The sequence below is a fragment of the Peromyscus californicus genome, unplaced genomic scaffold, assembly GCF_007827085.1.
Source record: "Peromyscus californicus insignis strain IS unplaced genomic scaffold, ASM782708v3 Scaffold_19__1_contigs__length_69161282, whole genome shotgun sequence".
NCBI classification, from domain to species: Eukaryota; Metazoa; Chordata; class Mammalia; order Rodentia; family Cricetidae; genus Peromyscus; species Peromyscus californicus.
The window spans coordinates 26,732,501-26,740,701 of record NW_026294491.1 but is presented as its reverse complement, the minus strand read 5'-3'; the positions used below and the strand labels follow the sequence as shown (position 1 = coordinate 26,740,701).

The 8,201-nt window shown below is 49.3% G+C and overlaps 1 long non-coding RNA gene across 1 annotated transcript; it reads right to left on the bottom strand.

Moving 5' to 3' along the window:
• Nucleotides 1–2,325: 2,325 nt before the first annotated feature.
• Nucleotides 2,326–8,156, bottom strand: LOC128114728 (uncharacterized). Its single transcript, XR_008219871.1, has 3 exons — nt 7,541–8,156; nt 4,701–4,814; nt 2,326–3,368 (listed from the first exon to the last, which is right to left on the bottom strand). It is a non-coding gene; the product is annotated as an uncharacterized LOC128114728 (long non-coding RNA).
• Nucleotides 8,157–8,201: the final 45 nt, after the last annotated feature.

The window sequence follows — 8,201 nt, the reverse complement described above, 5'->3', positions numbered from 1 at the left end:
GTGTGGAGCTTCAGAGGTGCCATGGGGATATATTCATGAGTCTACTCTACAAATAACTGATTTGCCAAGTGAGATGGCCTGTGCCTATAGTCCCAGCCCCCTGGGAGGGTAAAGCAGGAGTATCACAAGTTCGAGGCCAGCCTAGACTTGATAGCCTCCAAAAATACAGGATTTTTGTTTTTGCGAGTGTGCATACCTGAATGTGTACATGGGGCCAGAGGACAACAGCAGCTGTCTTCTTTGGTGTTCCACCATTTGTTAGAACTGTGTTTGCATGTGTCCCTGTGTGGGGAGATGCGCATGTGGCTACAGGTGCCCACAGAGGCCAGAAGAGGTCACTGACTCTCCTGGAGCTAAAGTTACAAGTGGTTGTAAGTCACCCAACATGGGTGCTGTGAATGAACTCTGGTCCTCCCAAAGTGCACACTGAACTGCTGAGCCATCTCTCCAGCCCCACATTCCACCTTTTTTTTTTTTTAATGAGACAGGCTTTCTCTGTGTAGCTCTGACTGTCCTAGAACTCGCTCTGTAGACCAGACTGGCCTTGAACTCACAGAGATCCACCTGCTTCTGCCTCCCAAGTGCTGGGATTAAAGGCGTGCGCCGCCGCTGCCACCACCACCACCACCACCACAGCCTGGCTTCACCTTATTTTTTGAGACAGTGTCTCTCACCGAATTTGGAGCTCATCATTCAGCTAGGCTGGCTGGCCAGCAAAGCACAGGGGGGCCCTGACTCCACCTCTCCATTGCTAAAAGGACAGGTGCACACCACTGTGCCAAGCAGCTCATGTGGACACCGGAGACCAGACTTCAGACCTCATTGCAAAGCGTGTTCCCAACTAAGCCACCTCTCCAGCCATGTCCCCAAACCTATTACATTTACTTTTTATTGGGGCCATAGAGACAGCTCAGCAGGTAAAGGCACTTGATGCCAAGCCTGTTGACCTCAGTTCGATCCCTGGGACCCATGTAATGGAAAAAGAACTGAATTTCAGAAATTCTCCTCTGGCTGTCACACGTGTTTCATGGCATGAGTGCCACCCCGCCTCCACACACACATACAAAACAAGGAAATGAAAAACTTCATCCCAGCACTCCGGAGGTAAAGTAGGCAGATCTCTGAGTTTGAGGCCGACTTGTCTACATATACATAGTGAGTACCAGGACTGCCAGGGATACATAGAGAGAACCTGTCTTGTGAGGAGTTTGGGGAGAATGTGGTAATGCACGCCTTTAATCCCAACACTTGGAAGGCAGAGGCAGGTGGATCTATGAATTCAAGGCCAGTCTGGGCTACAGAGTGAGTTACAGGCCAGCTAGAGTTACACAGAGAAATCCTGTCTTGGAAGAGAGGGGAAAAAGGGGGGGAGAGGGAGAGGGAGAGGGAGAGGGAGAGGGAGAGGGAGAGGGAGAGGGAGAGGGAGAGGGAGAGGGAGAGGGAGAGGGAGAGGGAGAGGGAGAGGGAGAGGGAGAGGGAGAGGGAGAGGGAGAGGGAGAGAGAGAGAGAGAGAGAGAGAGAGAGAGAGAGAGAGAGAGAGAGAATAGAAAAAAAAGTGTTGAAGCCCGAAGTGAAAATCCAGTTACCTCCCAGCCATTCATGCTCCTGAGTGAATTACGTTCATCACCTGCAGTGTGAAGTTTTCATTTTCTTTCCTTTTCTCTTTAGGGGTGTGAGGGTTGACCTGGGACTCTCATGAATGCTGGGCAATGGGTCCTCCTCGGACCCACACTGCCTCTCTGTAGCAGGAACCACTGTTGCAGGGCAGGGTGAAACTGAGCCTTGGTGGATTCGGAGCACAGACCTCTGTCCCCATTGCCACGGTTTCCTTCCCTGCCCTGTCTGCCTGCCTGCTAATGTACACTGTCGTTAAACAGAGTATTGAAGGTGAGATTCTGAGTCCCACAACTTTATGAAAGGAAATTCTTGGATAGAAATTGTCCCAACACCGGCTTGGTCTCCACGCTGTGGTGTGTGTTACTGAGGACCATGGGAGAATAGCTTACCAATGGGTGTCTGTCAGCACTGGTATGAATGAGCCTGTTTGTTTGTTTGTTTGTTTGTTTGTTTTTTCAAGACCGGGTTTGTCAGCTGGGCTGTGGTGGCACACACCTTTAATCCCAGCACTTAGGAAGCAGAGGCAGGGGGATCTCTGTGAGTTCCAGGCCAGCCTGGGCTACAGAGTGAGTTCCAGGAACAATGCCAATGCTACACAGAGAAACCCTGTCTCGGGGGGAGGGGGGGGGGACAGGGTTTCTCTGTGTAGCCCTGGCCATCCTGGAACTCGCTCTGTAGACCAGACTGGCCTGGAACTCACAGAGATCCACCTGCCTCTGCCTCTCGAGTGCTGGGATAAAGGCATGCACCACCACTGGAGGCCTGTTTGGAAAAAAGATCACTGAGGGCAGGCCTGTGACAAGTCAGTCTGTCTTTCCTTCCCTCTGGCCCTCCCTCTCCTTCCTGGATATCGTAAAGTGAAATGTTCACTGTACCACTGTCATGACGACACAGGCCCACAGCCACGGAGCAAGCCAACCACACAGACATCAGGAACCAAAGCAAGTCTGGTAGGCCCTGTGCTCGGGCCAGGAGGAAAATGGGGTTAAGGTCTCCCCCATCTTGGTTTGGCTGAAAGGAGGGTGTAAAGACTCACAGGAAGAGAACACCAACTGTGCAAGGCAGAGGAGGTGACTTCTAGATGGGACCCAGGCTTAAATGACAGAATTCGAAGCAGGGAGGGTTCTGGTCTGGGAGGAAGGAGGCACTCTCTCAGGCTCAGATGTCAGTCCCTGGAGTTTACACATAGTCCTGCTGTCATTCTCTGTCTGGGCTCCCTGAGGTCAGCGGCTACCCTTCTTCATGCTGCATCTCGGGACCCCTAAAGCTCTGGCCTCCAGAGCAGACATGTGACGACTAAATTACATGTGTCACTTCACAGAAGCGACGAGCTTCCCGCGGCGCCCTAAAGAACGAGTGAGAATTGGACAGATGGAAAAGATAATTGAGGATGAGCAGATAGACGAGCGAGGAGGGATTTTAGATGTGGGGAGGCAACGGAGGGAGACAGAAGACTAGAGGGACATCGCAGCCAGGTGTGCTGAGACGGACTCTGCGCTGACAGCAACCTATCCCAGCGTGGGTTCAGGTCAGTGGCAAAGCGATGTGAAGAAGCTTTCACAGTGACCTCTGGGTATTCACAGTGGAGGCCATCTGAGAGCTCTGTGCTTAAGCCTCAGCAGTCCAGCTGGCCAGGAAAGAAGTTTTCAGGCTTTCTCTCAGAACAAAACCGTGATTTCAGCATTTGGGAAGTTGAAGCAGGGGGATCACAGCAAGTTGAGGCTTGCCTGGGCGGCAGGGAGAGCAAGCACCTGCATTTAAAGGAGAAAGGGTGTAACTACAGTTTCTCCCAGACAGGGTTCTTGTTTTGCTTTGGAGACATGATCTCACTTTGTAGGTCAGGCTGGCCCTGAACTCACAGCAATCCTCCTGCCTCAGCCTCCCAAGTAATAATATTACAAGTATGAGCCACCGTGTCCAACTTTACAAGTTGTTTTATTGTATTATTTGTTTGTTGTTTGGGGCTTTCTTTTGTTTTGATTTGATTTGATTTTTTTGAGACAGGGTTTCTCTGTGTAGCCCTGGCTGTCTTGGAACTCACTCTGTAGACCAGGCTGGCCTCAACCTCACAGAGATCCACCTGCCTCTGCCTCCCCAGTGCTGAGATTAAGGCATGTGCAACCACCACGCAGCACATTTATCTATCTATCTATCAATCTATCTATCTATCTATCTATCTATCTATCTATCTATTATTTTTAAACAAAATCTAAAACCAAGAACCGAAATGTTTAGCATGAACTGAGGAATGTGATTCTCTTGGCAGGCTTTGGACTGAGAAATCTGACAACATAGAGGCCATTTAGGCTGGTCCTCAGGCTCAGGACAGAAGTAGTTCTGGTAGGAGCTAGGGGTGAGGCTCGGCGATGGAGGAGCGGCCTGCTCTGTGCACTGTGCCTGTTGTTCTGGGTTCCCTGTACCACAAAAGGGAAGGAGAGAGGGAGTTGAGAGAGGAAGGAAGGGAATGAGGGGGGAAGAGAGGAGGGAGGGGAGGAGGAGGAGGGACCCAAGCCCAGCAGCAGAGGAAAGAATGGGAAACTGGGACATAAGCAGCTCCCTGCTAGGGACCACCCACCACCCACGTCCACCCCAGGAATGCTCAGCCACCTCTCCAGATCCTTACTAATTGGGACCTGCTGTGATGGTTTGATAAAAATGTCCCCCATAAGTTCATCTATTTGAAGGCTTAGTCATCAGGGAGAGGTACAATTTGAGAAGGCTTAGGAGGTGTGGCCTTGTTAGAGGCAGTGTGACACTGGGGATGCGCTTTGAGGTTTCAAAAGCCTATGTCAGGCCCTCAAGGTTCAGGATGTAGCTCTTAACTACTGCTCCAGCACCAAACCTGCCTGCCTGCCGCCATGCTCCCTGCATGATGTGCCTGGACTAAGCCTCTGAAACCGTAAGCCAGCCCCAGTTAAATGTTTTCTTTGATAAGAGCCCCCATGGTCTTGGTGTCTCTTCACAGCGGCGGAACAGTGACTAAGACACCTGCCACCCTGTCAAGGAGCCAGAACAACTGATTCGATTGAACTTTTAAATAAGACTTTGTCATTTTTTTATGCAGGAAAAGAGGGAGGGCTCACCACAGTCCCAGTCCAGGTCCTTAGCACACTGAAAAACAGGTTTCCCCCAGGTTAAGTAAGTACCCTGTTCACAGACTGAAGCACCTGTACTCAGCAGAAGAGGGCTTCTGACACCTAGGAAAAGAAAGAAGAGTGTGGTAGGTTGTTGTTTGGCTCTTTGGTCTTTTTCGGGGGACAAGGGTGCCACGCACCTCCCAAATGAATCACACACAGGGGCTTATTATTACTTATGAATGCCTGGCCTTAGCTTGGCTTAGTTTCTAGCCAGCTTTCCTTATCTTAAATTACCGCCACTATCTTTGCCTCTAGACTTTCCTTTTCTCTAACTTCTGTAAATCTTACTCTTGCTCCGTGGCTTGCTGTGTAGCTGGGTAGCTGGCACCTGGAGTCCTCCTTCTTCTCTGGCTGCTAGATCTTAGACCGCCAACACTCTTCCCAGATTTCTCCTCCTGTTTATTCTCTCGGCCTGCCAGCCCTGCCTAGCCTTTCTCCTGCCTTGCTGTTAGCCAGTTCTTTATTAGACCATCAGGTGTTTTAGACAGGCACAGTAACACAGCTTCACAGAGTTAAACAAATGCAACATAAACAAAAGTAACACACTTTAAAATCTTCTACTACAGAAGAGAACTCACTTAGCAGAGATGTAAGGTGGACATTATAGTCCTCGGTCACCAAACCTCGGGAAGGGTCGTTTCAAAGCTCCCCTGTCCAGGATTTAACCATTAACACACTAGGAACCCATCAGTCCATTCAAATGCAGGGCTGTCTTGTGAGAGGGACATTGATTTCTTCAATACAGAGAGTCACGAGTGCTCGGCAAAGAGAACACTGGGACACACAGCCTTGCTCCTTAGAGAACTGAGAAAGTGAAGAGAAGGTTCCCAACGTCCCTACCTCCATACCTGCTGGGCTGCCTCTCCTAAAAATGTGTCCTGAGTGCTTGTCCTGCAGCTCTGATCCATATACAAAATGCTATAATATACTCCATGTTAAAACAACACAGAACCCCTCAGGAACGCACTTGAAACAATTCCGTCACATAATGCCATCACTTCTCAGTCCTTATATTGCTTGGCCTCAACATAGTTGGATGGTTTGGACCCTTCCTTCCTCCCCTGCAAACATTCACATCACTTGTAACGCATTTCCTTCCCTCACAACACACCTCAGCACCTTCCCTTGGAGTCCCTCTCCTTCCAACCCTCTAAACACCAGGTGATGGAGGCCTTCGTAATCCAACTCCCCTCTCCTCGGCGCTCACATCTTGCTGTAGTTAGTCCCATAGCATGCGTTAAAAAGCATCTGTGTCCAAGCCAAGCAGTGGTGGCGCACGCCTTTAATCCCAGGCAGACTGATCTCTGTGAGTTCGAGGCCAGCCTGGTCTACAAACTGAGTTCCAGGACAGCCAAAGCTACACAGAGAAACCCTGTCTCAAAAATCCAAAACAAAACAAAACAAAAAAGCAAAAAGCATTCACATCCATTTCCAAAATTAGGTTTCTTGCCTTTTTGTGGGGGTGGGGGGTGGGGTGGGGAGCAGCATTGCCAGGGTCATGCTAGGGTCATGCTAAGCCTGGTCACCACTGAATTCAACCCTCAGCCCTCAATCTTCCCAGTGCTCTTCACTTGCACAACCTCCTAACTGCCGTTCACATCACCAAAACATCTGCCCTAAACCAAACATTTAATATTTTTCCTAGCCCGGCAGTGGTGGTGCACGCCTTTAATCCCAGGCAGAGGCAGGTGGATCTCTGTGAGTTCAAGGCCAGTCTGGTCTACAGAATGGGTTCCAGGACAGCAAGGGCTGTTACACAGAGAAACCCTGTCTCGAAAAACCATAAATTAATAATAATAATAATAATAATAATAATATTATTATTATTATTCCTAACAAACTGTCCCTTTCATGGACTTCCCTATTTCTCCAGTTCAAGTACACAGTGAAGGGAGCAAACAAAAACACCTTGGCCTGAGTACTGCCATTTTGACTTCAGACTCCATTTTACCTATAAGGGGAAAATAAAGTTCAGGTTCCCAAGCCCTAGGGTGGCTGAGAACTTTCCAATGACTGACCAACCTCCTCCCTAAACCATAGAAACAGTCGTTATACATCTTCAGTTCTCTAGAAACATGGTTGTTCCTAACAACAAAAGGAACAAGTGAATCTGATTGGCTGGACTGAAAAGCATGTATTGTATGTCAGTTGACGATGACGGAACACACAAGGGAAGTCCCTAATCTTTGATTTCTGATTGGTGAAAACTGTAACTGTAACTTGGCAACAAATATGATTTTTGTGCTTATAAACCCCGCTTCTGCCCCTGCTCAGGGTTGTCAGGAGAAACAAGGCTCCCAATTCCTGTCCTGCAGCCCTGTTCGATCAGTGAACCGCGTCATGTGGTGAAGTCTCTCTCCTTCCTCGTGGCGTATAACGGACTAGGTGTAACAACAGAAATTCTGCCTAATTATTCAGGCCAAGGATATTGTGATTGGCCAGAAGTCGTCTGTTTCTCTCACACTGAACATACATCCACTGCAGAAGCAAAACAAAACTGTTTTCAAAATATATCCAGAATTCAGTCAGATGTGGAAAGCGGAAGGATCACTGCAAGTTTGAGGCCAGCCTGGTCTATCTACAGAGCGAGTTCCAGTCCAGCCAAGGCTACACAGTGAGACCTTGATTTTATATATAAAATCTTTAGCCAGGCAGGTGGTGGTGCACGCCTTTAATCCCAGCACTCAGGAGGCAGAGGCAGCGAGTTCCAGGACTGTTACATAGAGAAACCTTGTCTCGAGAAGAGAAAAAAAACAAAAAATTTTTTTAACTTTGATTGGGCTTACTGTTGTAGTTGCTTGTCAAACCATAATGTAAGGACTAAGACATAACCGGTGGATCTGGCCAAGTGGAAGTCATGGGCCACCTTCACGAAGTTGCTGTCACTGGAGTGGGAGGTCCGGCTGAGCCGCATCCTGACTGGCTCCACTCTGTAGGGACTCCTGTAAGCTCCTCCTCCTCAATCCCCCAACTACTCCGCCACGAAAGTCCCCATTCCGAGCCTTTACATGTCTGTCGTTCCTTCCACTCGAACCACCCTTCCTTCAGACGGTCACGTGTCCCTGTTCCTCCAGAATTCTGTAAAATGAGCTTCTGCTATAATTAAGCTATTTTAAATAGTAGCCCCTCCCCCTCGATCTCCCTCTTTTTCGCTATGTCCCTTCACGGTGTCACTATCTGAATGTACCCGGACTTCTCTCCACTCACGAAAGCTCTGTGAGGACAGGGCTTTGTTTTGACACCACTGCCACATCACACAAAGCCGTCTGACAAGCCCTGGGCATTCGGTTAACATCTATTCGATTAACCGTCTGGGACTGGAACGCCCAAGGCTACCACCCAAGAACGGGAGCGCACCCGCAACCTCAGGACTTGCGCGGTAGAGCTGCCGCGCGTTCCAGCGCCTCCTTCCCCGCTCCAACGCCCCTTTCTTAGGAGACATACGGT